The sequence below is a fragment of the Salmo salar genome, chromosome 06, assembly GCF_965601325.2.
Source record: "Salmo salar chromosome 06, fSalSal1, whole genome shotgun sequence".
In the NCBI taxonomy this organism is placed as follows: domain Eukaryota; kingdom Metazoa; phylum Chordata; class Actinopteri; order Salmoniformes; family Salmonidae; genus Salmo; species Salmo salar.
In genome coordinates, this window is record NC_138296.1 from 30578835 (window position 1) to 30598586 (window position 19752).

The 19752-nt window shown below is 45.1% G+C and overlaps 1 pseudogene; it reads left to right on the forward strand.

The window, feature by feature from the left end:
- Positions 1–2790: 2790 nt before the first annotated feature.
- The window catches only part of LOC106606830 (transient receptor potential cation channel subfamily M member 4-like), a 61356-nt pseudogene continuing 44394 nt past the window's right edge, over positions 2791–19752 (forward strand).

Below are 19752 nucleotides of genomic sequence, written 5' to 3' on the forward strand. Positions count from 1 at the left end.
ATGCTTTCGCTGTGGGAAACCAGGTCACCAAGCAGAGGATTGTTGGTGCAAAGACTTAGACTGCAGAAGTTGTGAAAAAAAAGGTCACATCGAACGTGCATGTAAAAACAAAAAGACACAATCAAACAAAAGTACTGAACAAAGGAAAAGCGACTTCAGGAAGTACAAAAAGAAAGTGCATAAAATGGAGCACACAGAGGATGAACAAAGTGATACCCTGTCTGAAGGGGGAAAATCTTTGCATGTTATGACAACCTGCCTGCTTGACCCTATTCCCTCCTCTCTTCTCCAGACCATTTCCGGAGACCTTCTCCCTTACCTCACCTCGCTCATCAACTCATCCTTGACCGCTGGCTACGTCCCTTCCGTCTTCAAGAGAGCGAGAGTTGGAGCCCTTCTCAAAAAACCTACACTCGATCCCTCCGATGTCAACAACTACAAACCAGTATCCCTTCTTTCTTTTCTCTCCAAAACTCTTGAGCGTGCCGTCCTTGGCCAGCTCTCTTGCTATCTCTCTCAGAATGACCTTCTTGATCCAAATCAGTCAGGTTTCAAGACTGGTCATTCAACTGAGACTGCTCTTCTCTGTGTCACGGAGGCTCTCCGCACTGCTAAAGCTAACTCTCTCTCCTCTGCTCTCATCCTTCTAGACCTATCTGCTGCCTTTGATACTGTGAACCATCAGATCCTCCTCTCCACCCTCTCCGAGTTGGGCATCTCCGGCGCGGCTCACTCTTGGATTGCGTCCTACCTGACAGGTCGCTCCTACCAGGTGGTGTGGTGAGAATCCGTCTCCGCACCATGTGCTCTCACCACTGGTGTCCCCCAGGGCTCAGTTCTAGGCCCTCTCCTATTCCCGCTATACACCAAGTCACTTGGCTCTGTCATATCCTCACATGGTCTCTCCTATCATTGCTATGCAGACGACACACAATTCATCTTCTCCTTTCCCCCTTCTGATAACCAGGTGGTGAATCGCATCTCTGCATGTTTGGCAGACATATCAGTGTGGATGACGGATCACCACCTCAAGCTGAACCTCGGCAAGACGGAGCTGCTCTTCCTCCTGGGGTAGGACTGCCCGTTCCATGATCTCGCCATCACGGTTGACAACTCCATTGTGTCCTCCTCCCAGAGTGCTAAGAGCCTTGGCATGACCCTGGACAACATCCTGTCGTTCTCCGCTAACATCAAGGTGGTGACCCGATCCTGTAGGTTCATGCTCTACAACATTCGCAGAGTACGACCCTGCCTCACACAGGAAGCGGCGCAGGTCCTAATCCAGGCACTTGTCATCTCCCGTCTGGATTACTGCAACTTGCTGTTGGCGGGGCTCTCTGCCTGTGCCATTAAACCCCTACAACTCATCCAGAACGCCGCAGCCCGTCTGGTGTTCAACCTCCCCAAGTTCTCTCACGTCACCCTGCTCCTCCGCACACTCCACTGGCTTCCAGTTGAAGCTCGCATCTGCTACAAGACCATGGTGCTTGCTTATGGAGCTGTGAGGGGAACGGCACCTCCGTACCTTCAGGCTCTGATCAGTCCCTACACCCAAAGAAGGGCACTGCGTTCATCCACCTCTGGCCTGCTCGCCTCCCTACCTCTGCGGAAGCACAGTTCCCGCTCAGCCCAGTCAAAACTGTTCGCTGCTCTGGCACCCCAATGGTGGAACAAGCTCCCTCACGACGCCAGGACAGCGGAGTCAATCACCACCTTTCGGAGACACCTGAAACCCCACCTCTTTAAGGAATACCTGGGATAGGATTAAGTAATCCTTCTAACCCTCCCCCCTACCCTCCCCCCCAAAAAGTTATAGATATACTATTGTATAGTGGTTGTTCCACTGGATGTTCCACTGGATGTGAATGCACCAATTTGTAAGTCGCTCTGGATAAGAGCATCTGCTAAATGTAAAATGTAAATGTAATTCCAGACAATGGATACGGCTACTGGGTGACACCGCTACTGGATGGAAACGCAGTACGGATGCAAGTGGACACTGGAGCAGCCATATCTTTGCTGTCTGAGGCTGTATACAAGGAGAAACTACATCACCTCACACTACTGCCCACAAAGATGACGCTGAAAACATACACCGGTGAGATTGTTCCAGTGAGAGGAAGTGTGATTGTTACAGGGGAGCTCAACAAACAGAAGGTTAAGCTACCACTCTACATTGTGAAAGGCAACCATCCAGCATTGCTAGGATGCACATGGCTGGAAGAGATCAAACTAAACTGGCAGGAAATTCATGGTTGCAAAAGAGGACACAAACCTACAAGGGATATTGAGGAAACACGTGGATGTGTTCAAAGGAGACCTTGGCAGTATGAAGGACATAACAGTTAAACTGACCGTGAAACCAGAGAACAAGCCAAAATGCTTCAAAGCTATACCTGTCCCATACGCCATAAAACCAAAAGTTGAAATTGAGCTAAACAGACTAGTCGAGAGTGGAGTATTGGATCCAGTGAATGTTAATGAATGGGCTACACCCGTTGTTCCAGTCATAAAAAAGATGGATCACTCAGACTCTGTGGTGATTTCAAAGTCACCATTAACCCAGTTTTGACTGCTGAAAAATATCCACTACCCCTCATTGACGACCTCTTTTCTGGTTTAGCTGGAGGACAAAAATTCAGTAAGATAGACTTATGTCAGGCCTATCTACAGATGCAGGTGGACCAAGAGTCACAAGAACTGTTGACCATAGTGACTCACAAAGGACTGTTCAGGTACCGGAGGCTTCCTTTTGGAATCACTTCAGCTCCGGCCTTGTTTCAGAGAGCTATGGACCAGATACTGAGCGGGATCACTGGGGTCCAATGTTACCTCGATGATCTACTCATCACCGGCAAAGACGAGCAGGAGCACCTGAGAAACCTGAACGCTACACTACAGAGATTGGAGGAGTACGGTCTGAGGGTCCGGAAGGACAAATGCGAGTTTTTCCTGCCCTCTGTTGAGTACCTGGGCCATGTCATCGACAGTTTGGTGCTCCACAAGGCACCATCGAAGGTGAAGGCCGTTGTGGAAGCTCCATCCCCACAGAACGTGAGTCAGCTGAGATCATTCTTAAGACTACTGACATACTACGCAAAGTTTGTGCCAAACCAACTAACATGTTAAAGCCCCTGCATGAACTTTTGAACAAAACCAAACAGTGGAAGTGGACAGACAGATGTGAGGAGGCATTCAAGAAAGCGAAAACAGCCTTAGCTCAGTCAGAGGCCCTAACCCACTTCCACCCCAACTTGCCAATACAGTGTGCTATACAACAGAAAGTGTATCATGTTTGGGCTAATATAGTCAATATGTTTGCCTTGGCGTAAGTTAAGGCAATGTCCATTGGTTAAGTTCAGCCAATGGCCACCATAGACCATACAAATTCTAACATTTTGTCAGTTTTATGCAATGTATCAAGCATTTAAACTATTGTTAAAGAGCAGACATCGTCATGCCCAGTGTATACAAATGTAAAACCAGCACGTTTAGCCCCCCAAGGAATTGAGAGAAGGGAATAAGTCCATTCAGCAACAGATAGAGATGGAGAAAATAGACTGAATGGTACATTGACAAAAAAGAAAAGGACCACGTACCTGTGTGAAAGAGAGCTATGATAGAGTAGCAGAGGCACACAAGGTCTTATCTGATGACATGGAGTCTGAGCTTGATAAACATGTCAAGAATCTCGCAGACCAGTTTTATGGAGAGAACTTGCCTACAAATTGGCACATCAAAACAACATCCCTGTCCCAGACAACTGCTCAAGAAATGGAAGGGTAAGTGATATTGAACAGAGATCTTTATATGAATGTAGGCATGCATTTAAGATATACAATATATTACACCCCCAATCCATTAATTAAACTTTGACTGACCAGCACCATCACCCACTATCACAGAACACCATCACCCACTGTCACAGAACAACATCACCCACTTACCCCAAGGTGGCTCAACTTACCCTTTTCTCTATGCTCAACTTACCTCATTTTTTTCAAGAGACTACTTTTGACAAGCTATGTTTTCAAAACTGTTATGTTTACATGAATTGTGATTATTTCCACGGAAAAACAACATCTGAAAATTAATGTAGATACAGTGTCTTTGTTAGAAAGAATACTATATCTCTCTTGAAATAGTGATGCTGAATGTAAAAAAATGGCTCAACTTACCCAACTCTCCCCTACATAATTGTAAGTTTGCAGTGTGACCTCAAAACAGCCAATAGTGCACCTTAGGGGACAAAATAGTACCTTTGATTATTAGTCCCTACCACGCTTTCACCTCTTCGGTAATAAAGCCTGTGGAACTTCTTGTCAGTAAGAGGCTAAAAGAAGGTGAAGTGTATCCAAGCTGTTTGCCACTCCCATCAAATCAAAGTTTATTTGACACATGCTTCATAAACAACATTGAAATGCTTACTTACGAGTCATTTTCCAACAATGCAAATAGAAATAATGACACAAGGAATAAATACACAGTGAATAAAGAATAACAATAACGAGTAACAATAACTTGGCTATCTATATACAAGAAGTACCAGTACTGAGTTGATGTGCAGGGGTACAAGGTAACTGAGGTAGCTACAGAATGTACAGTTGAAGTCAGAAGTTTACATACACTTTAGCCAAAAACATTTAAACTCAGTTTTTCACAATTTCTGACATTTAATCCCAGTAAAAATTCCCTGTCTTAGGTCAGTTAGGATCACCACTTTATTTTAAGAATGTGAAATGTCAGAATAATAGTAGAGAATTATTTATTTCAGCTTTTATTTCTTTCATCACATTCCCAGTGGGTCAGAAGTTTACATACACTCAATTAGTATTTGGTAGCATTGCCTTTAAATTGTTTCTCCCACTTCCTGGTTCAATTTCTCTCAGGTTTTTGCCTGCCATATGAGTTCTGTTATACTCACAGACACCATTCAAACAGTTTTAGAAACTTGAGAGTGTTTTCTATCCAAATCTACTAATAATATGCATATTCTATTTTCTGGGCCAGAGTAGTAACCTGTTTAAATTGGGTACGTTTTCTTGGTGACTATGGTCCCAGCTGCCTTGAGATCATTGACAAGATCCTCCCGTGTAGTTCTGGGCTGATTCCTCACCGTTCTCATGATCATTGCAACTCCACGAGGTGAGATCTTGCATGGAGCCCCAGGCCAAGGGAGATTGACAGTTCTTTTGTGTTTCTACCATTTGCGAATAATCGCGCCAACTGTTGTCACCTTCTCACCATGTCACGGGTGTCGTAGGGATTGGACCAAAACGCAGCGGGAATGTGACTACTCATCTTCTTTAATGAAGGAAAACATAAACACTTAACAAAAACAACAAACATCGACGAGAAACAGTCCTGTCAGGTGCAACAAATACTAAACAGGAAACAACTACCCACAAATCCCATAGAAAAAACCCCCCTACTAAATATGACCTTCAAATAGAGGCAACGAGGAACAGCTGCCTCCAATTGAAGGTCAAAATAATAAACTAGACATAGAAATAGAACCCACTTCCACCTCATTAAAATGCAAATCAATTTATAACATTTTTGACATGCGTTTTTCCTGGATTTTTTTGTTGTTATTCTGTCTCTCACTGTTCAAATAAACCTACCATTAAAATTATAGACTGATAATATCTTTGTCAGTGGGCAAACGTACAAAATCAGCAGGGGATCAAATACTTTTTTCCCTCACTGTAGGTATGAGTGGAACGCTGATTACCAGCGGCTGCTGGCTAATTGGCTGTGAGAAGCACAAATTATCCAGATTAAGATCATTTACGGTGCTAGCATTGTTGGCATACTATATATTGTTTTGAATAAATGTTGTATATAATTTGGTTGAAAATGACACTACCCCAAGTGGGCACCAGTGAAAATGATTGGCTTTCGGTTTCAACTCTCCACCTTTGTTCATAGCCATGGGAATTAGGGGTTCTGAGGGTGCAGCAACACCCCCGAAAATCTGAAGAAATAAATTACAACAATAAAGTAGTGCACTGGGCCTTTAATAGTCCTGTATTAGCAGACCGATATATCCGTCTGCAGCGCCAGCAATGACAAAGATATTTGTCTAGCCCCCCCCCAACAAAAACGACTTCCCGCAGCTATACTTTTGTTTGAATGTGCCTATTCCAAATTGTAAAAGAAAATGTACAGTCTCCAGCCAACCAGGCCATTGTTCATCTCTGCTACTGCATGGCAAGCGGTACCAGTGCACCAAGTCTGGAACCAACAGGACCCTGAATAGCTTATACCCCCAAGCCATAAGACTGCTAAACAAGACTGCTAAATAGCTTATCAAATGGCTACCCGGACTACCTCCTGTGCGGGGCAGCGGTCTAAGGCACTGCATCTCAGTACAAGAGACTCTGGTTAGATTCCGGGGTGTATCACAACCGGCCGTGATCGGAGTCCCATAGGGTGGCGCACAAATGGCCCAGCGTCATCCGGGTTAGGGGAGGGTTTGGCCGGGGTAGGCCATCATTGTATAATTTTACTGACTTGCCTAGTAAAATAAATGTTAAATAAAAAAAAATACCTGCATTGACTCTTTTCTGCACTAACTCTATGCACACACATTGAACTCTGCCCACACTTACACTGACACCCCAACACACACATACACCCACACACTTTCACACACGCTGCTGTTACTGTCTATTATCTATCCTGTTGCCTAGTCACTTTACACCTACCTATATGTACAGTTGAAGTCGGAAGTTTACATACACTTAGTTTGGAGTCATTAAAAAACGTGTTTTTCAACCACTCCACAAATGTCTTGTTAAGGTCTTGGAGTGGCCTAGCCAGTCTCCAGACCTTAATCCCATAGAAAATCTGTGGAGGGAACTGAAGGTTCGAGTTGCCAAACGTCAGCCTCAAAACCTTAATGACTTGGAGAAGATCTGCAAAGAGGAGTGGGACAAAATCCCTCCTGAGATGTGTGCAAACCTGGTGGCCAACTACAAGAAACGTCTGACCTCTGTGATTGCCAACAAGGGTTTTGCCACCAAGTACTAAGTCTTGTTTTGCAGAGGGGGTGAAATACTTATTTCCCTCATTAAAATGCAAATAAATTTATAACAGTTTTGACGTGCGTTTTTTAAATTATTTTGTTGTTATTCTGTCTCTCACTGTTCAAATAAACCTACCATTAAAATTATAGACTGATCATTTCTTTGTCTGTGGGCAAACGTATAAAATCAGCAGGGGATCAAATACTTTTTTCCCTCACTGTACCTTTCCAATATGAACTTCCCCAGACTCTTGAGAACAATGTGACTGAGGCCTGGAAGCAGAGGCTACTATATTACAGGTGTTAATTTCCTATGATAAAATCCCATGATTTGTTAATGTGTTCGGGCCAAACAGCTAGCGTGACAGCTAAAATAACTTCGGAAAAATACGATTTCAGCTAACATGTGAAGTATGAAACAAAATAACTGCATTATGGCATTTACTCATAGACTATTTACATAGAAAATTGAGTACATTTGTGGACAAAATTCAAACTTACTCAACCTTTAATTTAACGCTGAAAAGTGTGGACCCATATTATAGACAATGGAACAGTGTTATAAACCGGGTAGTTTGGGTCCTTGATGCTGATTTGTCTGAAAGCCGTGCTATATCAGACAATATACCATGGGTTTGACACACAATTACTTGTTTACTGTTCTAATTGTGTTGGTGACTAGTTTATAATCGCAATAAGGCACCTTGGGGGTTTGTGGTGAATTGCCAATATACCACAGCTAAGGGCTGTATCCAGGCACTCCTTGTTGCATCGTGCTTAGAGCAGTCCTTAGTCATGGTATATTGGACATATATACCACACCTCCTTGGGCCTTATTGCTGAAATATAACACTGTGTTGATTCAGCACTGGAGAATATGCTGTGTTCAATGATGAATCCACCTGTGCCATCTTAGTGACATTATTTAAATATTGTAATGCAGGGCCTTGTTACCGACTACCGACTAGCAGCACTGTAGAAACGAATACATTACAACGGAACGATTTGATTACTGTAGTGTTAGCTAGCTACATAGTTGTCTTTGTCATAGTTTGATAATTGTGTAGTTTAGAGTAATTATCGAGGTTAGCTAGCCAGCTATTTTCGTCCTCCGCGACGCCATTTTCCAAACCTAGCCAACTTTTACCGACGAGCAGCATTGTAGAAACTAAATACATTACAAAGGAACGTCTTGATTAGTGTTATGTTAGCTAGCTACATAGTTGCCTTTGTATCATGATAAAGGTGTAGTACTGAAACTATCGACGTTACCTAGCCAGCTACACTTTCAAACAAAGTCAACAACGCAGCCACTGCTAGCTAGCCTACTTCACCAGCCAGCAGTACTGTATCATTTTAGTCATTTTAGTCAATAAGATTTTTGCAACGTAAGCTTAACTTTCTGAACATTCGAGACGTGTAGTCCACTTGTCATTCCAATCTCCTTTGCATTAGCGTAGCCTCTTCTGTAGCCTGTCAACTATGTGTCTGTCTATCCCTGTTCTCTCCCCTCTGCACAGGCCATACAAACGCTTCACACCGCGTGGCCGCTGCCACTCTAACCTGGTGGCCCCCGCGCGCACAACCCACGTGGAGTTCCAGGTCTCCGCCAGCCTCTGGAACTGCCGGTCTGCGGCCAACAAGGCAGAGTTCATCTCAGCCTATGCTACCCTCCAGTCCCTCGACTTCTTGGCGCTGACGGAAACATGGATTACCACAGATAACACTCCTACTCCTACTGCTCTCTCCTCATCTGACCATGTGTTCTCGCATACCCCGAGAGCATCTGGCCAGCGGGGTGGTGGCACTGGAATCCTCATCTCTCCCAAGTGGACATTCTCTCTTTCTCCCCTGACCCATCTGTCTATCTCCTCCTTTGAATTCCATGCTGTCACAGTTACCAGCCCTTTCAAGCTTAACATCCTTATCATTTATCGCCCTCCAGGTTCCCTTGGAGAGTTCATCAATGAGCTTGACGCCTTGATACGTTCCTTTCCTGAGGATGGCTCACCCCTCACAGTTCTGGGTGACTTTAACCTCCCCACGTCTACCTTTGACTCATTTCTCTCTGCCTCCTCCTTTCCACTCCTCTCCTCTTTTGACCTCACCCTCTCACCTCCCCCCCTACTCACAAGGCAGGCAATACGCTTGACCTCATCTTTACTAGATGCTGTTCTTCCACTAATCTCATTGCAACTTCCCTCCAAGTCTCCGACCACTACCTTGTATCCTTTTCCCTCTCGCTCTCCTCCAACACTTCTCACTCTGCCCCTACTCGGATGGTATTGCGCCGTCGCAACCTTCGCTCTCTCTCTCCCGCTACTCTCTCCTCTTCCATCCTATCATCTCTTCCCTCTGCTCAAACCTTCTCCAACCTATCTCCTGATTCTGCCTCCTCAACCCTCCTCTCCTCCCTTTCTGCATCCTTTGACTCTCTATGTCCCCTATCCTCCAGGCCGGCTCGGTCCTCCCCTCCTGCTCCGTGGCTCGACGACTCATTGCGAGCTCACAGAACAGGGCTCCGGGCAGCCGAGCGGAAATGGAGGAAAACTCGCCTCCCTGCGGACCTGGCATCCTTTCACTCCCTCCTCTCTACATTTTCCTCTTCAGTTTCTGCTGCTAAAGCCACTTTCTACCACGCTAAATTCCAAGCATCTGCCTCTAACCCTAGGAAGCTCTTTGCCACCTTCTTCTCCCTCCTGAATCCCCCCCCCCTCCTCCCTCTCTGCGGATGACTTCGTCAACCATTTTGAAAAGAAGGTTGACGACATCCGCTCCTCGTTTGTTATGTCAAACGACACCGCTGGTCCACTTTCTACCACTGGTCCTGCTCACATTGACCTACCCTATGCTTTGACCTCTTTCTCCCCTCTCTCTCCAGATGAAATCTTGCGACTTGTGACGGCCGGCCGCCCAACAACCTGCCCGCTTGACCCTATCCCCTCCTCTCTCCTCCAGACCATTTCCGGAGACCTTCTCCCTTATCTCATCTCGTTCATCAACTCATCCTTGACCACTGGATACGTCCCTTCCGTCCTCAAGAGAGCGAGAGTTGCACCCCTTCTCAAAAAACCTACACTCCGATGTCAACAACTACAGACCAGTATCCCTTCTTTCTTTTCTCTCCAAAACTCTTGAGTGTGCCGTCCTTGGCCAACTCTCTTGCTATCTCTCTCAGAATGACCTTCTTGATCCAAATCAGTCAGGTTTCAAGACTGGTCATTCAACTGAGACTGCTCTTCTCTGTGTCACGCAGGCTCTCCGCACTGCTAAAGCTAACTCTCTCTTCTCTGCTCTCATCCTTTTAGACCTATCTGCTGCCTTTGATACTGTGAACCACCAGATCCTCTTCTCCACCCTCTCCGAGTTGGGTATCTCCGGCGTGGCCCACGCTTGGATTGCGTCCTACCTGACAGGTCGCTCCTACCAGGTGGCGTGGCGAGAATCTGTCTCCGCACCACGTGCTCTCACCACTGGTGTCCCCCAGGGCTCTGTTCTAGGCCCTCTCCTATTCTCGCTATACACCAAGTCACTTGGCTCTGTCATATCCTCACATGGTCTCTCCTATCATTGCTATGCAGACGACACACAATTCATCTTCTTCTTTCCCCCTTCTGATAACCAGGTGGCGAATCGCATCTCTGCATGTCTGGCAGACATATCAGTGTGGATGATGGATCACCACCTCAAGCTGAACCTCTGCAAGACGGAGCTGCTTTTCCTCCCGTGGAAGGACTGCCCGTTCCATGATCTCACCATCACGGTTGACAACTCCATTGTGTCCTCCTCCCAGAGTGCTAAGAACCTTGGCGTGACCCTGGACAACACCCTGTCGTTCTTATTAACATCAAGGCGGTGACCCGATCCTGTAGGTTCATGCTCTACAACATTCGCAGAGTACGACCCTGCCTCACACAGGAAGCGGCGCAGGTCCTAATCCAGGCACTTGTCATCTCCCGTCTGGATTACTGCAACTCGCTGTTGGCTGGGCTCCCTGCCTGTGCCATTAAACCCCTACAACTCATCCAGAACGCCGCAGCCCGTCTGGTGTTCAACCTTCCCAAGTTCTCTCACGTCACCCCGCTCCTCCGCTCTCTCCACTGGCTTCCAGTTGAAGCTCGCATCCGCTACAAGACCATGGTGCTTGCCTACGGAGCCGTGAGGGGAACTTCACCTCCGTACCTTCAGGCTCTGATCAGTCCCTACACCCAAACTAGGGCACTGCGCTCATCCACCTCTGGCCTGCTGGCCCCCCTACCTCTGAGGAAGCACAGTTCCCGCTCAGCCCAGTCAAAATAGTTCGCTGCTCTGGCACCCCTATGGTGGAACAAGCTCCCTCACGATGCCAGGACAGCGGAGTCAATCACCACTTTCCGGAGACACCTGAAACCCCACCTCTTTATGGAATACCTAGGATAGGATAAAGTAATCCTTCTAACCCCCCCCCCTCCTAAAAGATTTAGATGCACTATTGTAAAGTGGTTGTTCCACTGGATATCATAAGGTGAATGCACCAGTTTGTAAGTCGCTCTGGATAAGAGCGTCTGCTAAATGACTTAAATGTTAATGTAAATGTAATATTGGAGTCGAGGCTTAGTAATTGTGTGTCAAACCCATGGTATATTGTCTGATATGAGACACAGCCATGTGAGTAACACACACATGTAAGAGCATTAACATACCAACATATGCACACATGTGCGTGCATACACTTGCACATATGCAAGCACACACACACACTCATGCAAGGGCAAACTAACACACACACACAACACTGGTGTCTTGGTTTTGGCCTCTGGCCCTTGTTGATGACCTCATGGAGGACAGTGTGTTTATTCAGCCGTGTCCCGCACTCAATCAATCAGCCCAGGGTATCACTAAAGTATAAATAACATTAGGACACACACATACATATCTGTCAGTATGGTGACTGGCTGATTCATGAATTAGGTAGCTGGCTGCGTGCCTGTCAACTCATAACTCTCAATTGACTCAGCTGTTACCACATGATCCTACTGAGAGAATGAGTTCATGCTAATCTCATGATGCTATATGTTATGAAATTAATACGTCACATATCCATTCATTGACACTAAATGACAAATATGTGAATGTAGTTCATTTCAGTCTTTTGCTCATCTACATCAGGTCTGGTTGGGCTGTATGTTGCAGAACGTCTGTCTGGCATTCTATGGAACCATGGCGGGCGTAATGTTCTCACCTGTACTGATATCTCTTCACTTTCGATTAGCTACACCATATAGGCAAAACAAGCAACTAGCAAGCAGCACTTTATGTAGCTTCTTGAGCATCATAACTTTGTGTGGCGATAGTCATTGACCCTTCCCCACCCTCTTCTCCTTTTCTCTTGCTATTGGTCAGTTCTTGCGTCTGTCATGCGACACCCCACCTCAGATCGTGTACAGTCTGATGACGGCCCACTGGGGGGTGCCCTCCCCCAACCTGGTGGTTTCTGTTGTGGGGGGTGGGGGGTGCGAGAAGGTCAAAACCTGGGTCAGGGAGGTGCTGAGACAGGGCCTGGTCAAGGCGGCACAGAGAACCGGTTAGACACACACACATACACACAAACAGACATACCATGGTGTGCTGTGATTGAGGCTGGTCAGAGCACAGCTGAGGACAACGCCCACTCTGTTTCATCTATTTGTTTAAAATATAATTAATTCATACACTCTTAGAAGTAAAGGAGCCTGGAAGAACCTTTTGGGATTCCAAAAAATTGCCACACAGAGGGAACCTTTCCAGTTCAAAAAGGTTTCTTGAGGAACCCCCGTGTAAAGGTTCAAACTGGAACCTTTTTGTAATGGGAAGGGTACAATTTGAATCTTTTTAATAATATATTGTAGAGGTGACAGCCTATTAGAAGATTGGAGGTGTGGCTTATCGGGGCCGTGGCTTTCAGATAGTTATTTTTGGCCACCTGTTTGAGTAAATGTCATTATTGTTCATCATGTTAAGTTTGTACACTGAAAATTGACATTTTCCTTAAATGCTTCCTGATGACCCCCATTGGGAGGAGGACCTCCCATCCTATGATGACGGGATAAGACTCCTCTACGCAGGAGAGGAAGAGGAGATGGAAGATGAGGCGCAAGCCGACAGATCATCTTCCGTCCTTAGCGGGCATCGATAGCGGACGACAAATATTTGCTGCTCAATGTCTGCAAATGGGCAGCGGCCAGACTCAACATTGAGTGGCCCGAACCCGTGAGGGACTGAGACGCAGAGGGGGACTTTTACGATGGGAGGCGTCTCTCCTCTCGTGCTGTCCTAGGCAAGCAGCTCTGGTAGCACTTTATTTGGATAGTCCATCTGTAGAGGCTCTACAGGCTATCAGTAACATTTCAACTAATTATCTACTAATCCTAGCTCTAATCCTAACTTTAGCCCTTATCCTAACCTTAAACTTAACCCTTACCCTAATCCGTATTCTATACCTAACCCTAACCTTAGCAAGCAGTTGCTTATCAACAGTTTGTTGATAGTATGACCATCTGTAGAAAATCCGGACTATGCAAATAAAGTGTGACCACAGCTCCTCCTGGCTGTCCCAGCCTACTTGCCGGAACCCAAGTGCTACTGGGTCAATCCCCTTACCTCCAGGGTCCAAACCAGGCATTTTTCCAACATTGAGGTCAAGGACATGGAGGACGTGGGTATTTGAGCTTTCACTGGCCAGCCACCTCAACCCCAATGCCTTCACAGAGCTCAACCTCCGTGCCTCTAGAGGTGCCATCCAATGCTGTGGCCGCGTCATGAATCTTGCAGTGGTAGGAAAGAGAGCCTTGTGCCTCAACCGGTCCATTCTATCCGACAAGGACAAAGAAGACTTCCTTGAAACTCTAGTAGTGCCTAAGGTACTGTTTGGGCCTTCTGTTGCCACCATGCAGCAGAAGTGCAAACTCTGCAAGAAGGAAAGTCAAGCCTTCAACTTCTGTCTGCCCTGTAGACCCGGGAACTATGGCAATCCGGGCTAGCCCTCCACCAACCAAGGTGGGGAGTGGGGAAGCCCCCAGAGACACAGCATGTGACACTGGGGCAAACGGCCATCCCCTGCAGCCGCATCCAAGTCCCGCCCCTCTGGTTCTCCTGCCAGGAAGAAGGGGTGTCAGACTTATGGGTACGCCCCCAGCGGAAGAGAGGGGCAGTCAATGAGTCATTCGGTTCCCTGCACTGTTCCTTCTTGGGTGGAGCACAGACTCTGTGCTCCACCCAAGGGAGATCACTCTACCCCCGGGTGCCCTCCGTGCCACAGCTCTCCCCTCCACTCGTTCGTTTTCAGCCGAGGCAGGAAGACAAATTGCCAGTTGCTTCAAAGCACTGTCACCAGTTCCCAGTGTCACTACACTCTCTTTCAATAAAACACCTGTCACAACCAGGCATCTTGCCAAGGAAACAGAGCAAAAATACAATGCACCACTGGTGAGCGAGAGTCAGCCTCCCCGTTGGCTACTGGCCGAGAGTAGACAACTGGCGCGCATGTGCAGTCAAGCCTTGAATCCTATCCACAGTTACCAAGGGCTACAGACTGCAGTTTGCAGTGAGACCTCCTGCCTTCAATGGCATTCTGGAAACTTCTGTACGTTTTTTATACTAGAACATGGTACTAGAGTTTTTCTAAACCTTTGGTACTTCTGTCAAATGTCTCATGTCATCTACTGATTGAGAGAGGATCAAGTCTCTCTAGCAGCGCTGCCGATGTCCTCTTATAAGGTGAGCGCATTGTGCCTGCTCCACTTAGTCATTCCTAGCTCAAGCCTGTCCCAAGGAACCACTGCACTCACTGGGTGTCTGGGCTGCGTCATATGTTAGCTCCCCACTCATGCTGCACAGACGTTAACACACTTCAATAATGCTACACGGCATGTAGAAATGTTTCAACTGTTAATTACTGTTCGCAAAACAATGTCCATTACAGGCTACACCACTTTACAATACAAGAAGATACCAGTAGCTTCCAGCTTTGTAGGTTAACTTTCCTTGCTAACTTACAACTGAAGCTAACGTTAATTCACTACCCTAGAACTTTGTTTGTGATAACTAAGTACCATAATGCAAATATGCTGATTTCAAAGCTGATTGTCACCACAAACCATACAGTCATTGACAAAATACCTATTCATTCACTTGTTCTCGCTAGCCCCGAGTGTCTGGTCTGGAGCGTGAAGTTCTGAGCTATGCTGGTCGGCTACTGTGTAGCAAGCCCTGGTCTGCCCTAGAAAGCTTATGTAAATTACGATAAAAAAAACAAAAACATTTTGAAGCCATTTTGGCCTCTAAAATGTGTTTATTATGATCAAGTTTGATCCCCACAGTGAATTATTTTAAAGTTCACTACAAATCGTGATATTTAATTAAATAGTGATCCGTTCTGACTACTACATTTGTCGTCACACAGGACCACGTGCTGACACAGACCAATCACAGGCCGGCAGGCTGCGAGGAGGCTCATGCCCGGTTGGGTTGACTCTCTCAGGCAGGATGAAATCGACTACATCGACCATGATCCTTTGCTAGTTACGACCACTTTCACCATGATCGTTAACGATTTTGTTTTTGGTTGCCATTCAGCCTCATTCAGCAATATGGCGTGCTTCAAATATTTCATGCGCCATCGGGAGTTATCTATAGGAATACGTGGATGACATCAACGCTATCACTGTCTACTGGTTTTAATGTCTATGCCCTCACCTCCCGTCTCTCTCACTGTGTGTGTGAATGATGTCATTAGGTCTTAGAGAAAGGGCACACTTTTATAAAAGAAGAGATTGCTTCTTCTATGCGAATGTTGTTGATCAGTACAATAACATAAGTCCCAAATGGAAAGGAAATAGATATTTTTTCATCTGTAACCCCATGAAATCAGCCAAAACAAGCTGAATAACTCAATACATGAACACACTCCTATTGAAAATGCATTCACCTGTATTGGGCTCCCGAGTGGTGCAGCGGTCTAAGGCACTGCATCTCAGTGCTTGAGGTGTCACTGCAGTCACCCTGGTTTGATTCCAGGCTGTATCATAACCGGCCGTGATTGGGAGTCCCGTAGGACGGCGCACAATTGGCCCAGCGTTGTCTGGGTTTGGCCGGTGTAGGCTATCATGTAAATAAGCATTTGTTCTTAACTGGCTTGCCTAGTTAAATAAAGGTTAAAGAAAAAAAGAATTGTGAATTGGCCTAGGCTACATCTGGATTAACCCAGTTTATCAATAGCAATTTACAATTAAATTCAATTGCCATTATGTTATGTAGTTAGCTTGTAATAAACAAAGTCAAATGGATTATTTGATGGTATAATTGATTAATTAATGCATACATGGCTATCTTTGAAAAATGTACATAATGTAATATTGACCTCAAAAGATCTGTCTGGATCAAGTGCCATTCTGTCACTTTGTCTGCCTAATTTTCCTTTTTTGCCCTGGTATCATTTTGGTGTACTAAACCTGATATCAAAGTCAAATTATGTCGAATTCTGGTTTTGTGACAACACTACTTGGCACTCAGTAGTGTCAATCGCCAGGTTTGCACTTGTTCACAGCCTAGCAAAGGCAATTATTCAGTGGAGCAAAACTCATCAACTTTCCTTATGCGCGACTCATGTCCTTGGAGTACTAAATGTAAGAGTGGACTTATTGTCCAGAGGGAATCCCCTTTACGGATATTGGAAACTCCATTCCCGAGTAGTGGAGGGAATCGAGAAGAAATGCAGACAAGCATCCGTAGATCTCTTTGCATCGCATGAAAAGGCACATTACCCGTATTTCTTTGCGATATCAGGTTATGCACCTCTAGGGCTGGACTAACATACTGCTCTACGCTTTTCCCCCTACAGGACTCATACTCCCCAATAGGGCTGTGGCGGTCAAGACATTTTGTCCGCCTCTGATTGTCAAGCAAATAACTGTCGTCTCATGGTAATTGATCATTAATTAACATAAACACATTTAGCATCTCCTGGCTTCCTACAAGCCACTGATGCAGACCTTTGGAACATCTACATTTTAAAAAGTCTAATAAATCCATGTAATATAGCCATTATTATAGCCATTATCCATGTAATAAATCCATTATTTATTTTAGACAGGTCTAAAGAAACATGATATGAAGAAAATGTAGTCTATTTCAGAACAGAATAGCATACTCTGAGTTTTACTGATCTGGCTATGCCATATGGCTGTGGGCTACACTAGTTCATTTAGCAGACAAGATTTGCTTAGAATTCCATGGCATTATTTTATAGTTTGAAGAATACAATTGAACAAAGCTGAATAAAATAGAAAGGATATTTTCTCCAAACGATTTGAGGGAATGCACACATGCAGCTATTCTGTGTAGAGAGGTTAACAAAGAAATAGGTACTCCTATATGATTAATTTAGAGCAGTGGTTCCCAACCAGGGGTACTAGGACCCCTGGGGGTACTTGGCCTATCCACGGGGGGTACTTGAGAAGACTCATGAGATCATAGACCTACTGTTAAAATGCACATGAGGGGGTACTTCAGGGGTACCCCGAGCAGAGCAAAATTCAGTTGGTGGTACATTAACCGAAAAAGGTTGGGAACCACTGATTTAGAGTTATTAATATAACTTTAGTTGTTCTACAAACATTGGGCTATATGTTTAGATTTTTAATACATTGCAAGGCTGCATGATGCGACTCTAATAATGATTTGAAGGCTTTTCACACTTTATCATTCTCTCATTCACAATTTGAGAAGCACTTGATAATGCCTCGAATATCCCGTCGGCAGCCCCTTTGTGTGGCCATAATGCACCCTAAAAAAATCTATGCCTTTTGCAGACCTTCTCCCTGAGGCTCTCCGTCACGTGATCGGGTCTTTCTCACAGGCTACAAGTGAAGACAGACACATCAGTGACATAACTGGGCGTGTCCTTATCCAATTCCGAGGTGCATATTAAAGATATTGGAAGAACTGTCCACATTTAATTTTCGTCAGCCAACAAGATGAGTAGGCCTAACAAACAACAAAAGCACGAGCCTATGTTAATCTACTATCCCGCATATTACAAAAGTTGACCTATTCTGTGTGAGAAATAAATATTCCAAACATAGTCTGGGACAGTTGTGGGATGCGATAGATCCCAAATCAATACAACCATTAGCATCAATAAAAACGTTTTATGCAATGAGGCTGACGTAACAGATCAGAACGTTTAGCGTAAAAAGTTGATAAACTATTAGGCTATTTCTTCACATTATAAGCGCAGCAATGCCCGCGGCCGAGGCTGTAAACATGAATGTTCTGTTAGCGAAAAACACCATTATCAAAAGTGACTGCAAATGCAATTATGTATGTAATGCTTTCATTATAAAGGACCATTTTTGTCGTGAAAATTATCTTCCCTGAACTTGAAACTCATGCGCTGCTTATGTATGCCAGTTAAGCTCTACACCCCTTGTAAAGCAGATTAATGTTCTTAATTTTAAGGAGTTATTTGGCCACTTTAGTTGTAATACAAACTTTGTCAAAACATTATAGGCCAATGGGCTGAGCTACATGAGGTGTGTGATTATGATTCTTTAAAAAAATAATGTTTCTTGCCTTAAGCTGGACATCATTCACAAGTGATAATATAGAATTCACAAGTGATTGGCTAATATTGTCACCCATCAGATTATTCTTGATTTAATCTTGTCTTTATATATACTAAATAATAAACTCAGCAAAAAAAGAAACGTCCTCTCACTGTCAACTGTGTTTATTTTCAGCAACTTAACATGTGTAAATATTTGTATGAACATAAGATTCAACAACTGAGACATAAACTGAACAAGTTCCACAGACATGTGTCATGGGTGTCGTAGGGTAGAGACCAAGACGCAGCAGGAAAATGTACACTCGTCTTCTTTTTATTTAAGTGAAGAAGGAAAACACATAAACGTATACAAAAACACAAACGAACTTGACAGTCTCGTCAGGCAAAACAAGAACAATCTCCCACAAAATCCCATGAAAAACAAACTCCTAATTATCGGACCCTCAGAGGCAACAATAACCAGCTGCCTCCAATTGAAGGTCCAACCCCAATTAACTAAACATAGAACTACAAAAGACTAGATAGAACATAGAAATATACTAACATAGAACAATGACTAACAAACCCGGGACTAATAAATCAAATCACCCCTCTACCTAAACACATACACAAAACACACCCTGAACCACATAAAACAAACACCCCCTGCCACGTCCTGACCAAACTACAATAACAAATAACCCCTATACTGGTCAGGACGTGACAACATGTGACTAACAGACATTGAATGATGTGTCCCTGAACAAAGGGGGGGGGGGGGGTCAAAATCAAAATTGACAGTCAGTATCTGGTGTGGCCACCAGCTGCATTAAGTACTGCAGTGCATCTCCTCCTCATGGATTGCACCAGATTTGCCAGTTCTTGCTATGTTACCCCACTCTTCCACCAAGGCACCTGCAAGTTCCTGGACATTTCTGGGGGGAATGGCCCTAGCCCTCACCCTCCGATCCAACAGGTACCAGACGTGCTCAATGGGATTGAGATCTGGGCTCTTCGCTGGCCATGGCAGAACACTGACATTCCTGTCTTGCAGGAAATCACGTACAGGATGAGCAGTACGGCTGGTGGCATTGTCATGCTGGAGGATCATATCAGGATGAGCCTGCAGGAAGGGTACCACATGAGGGAGGAGGATGTC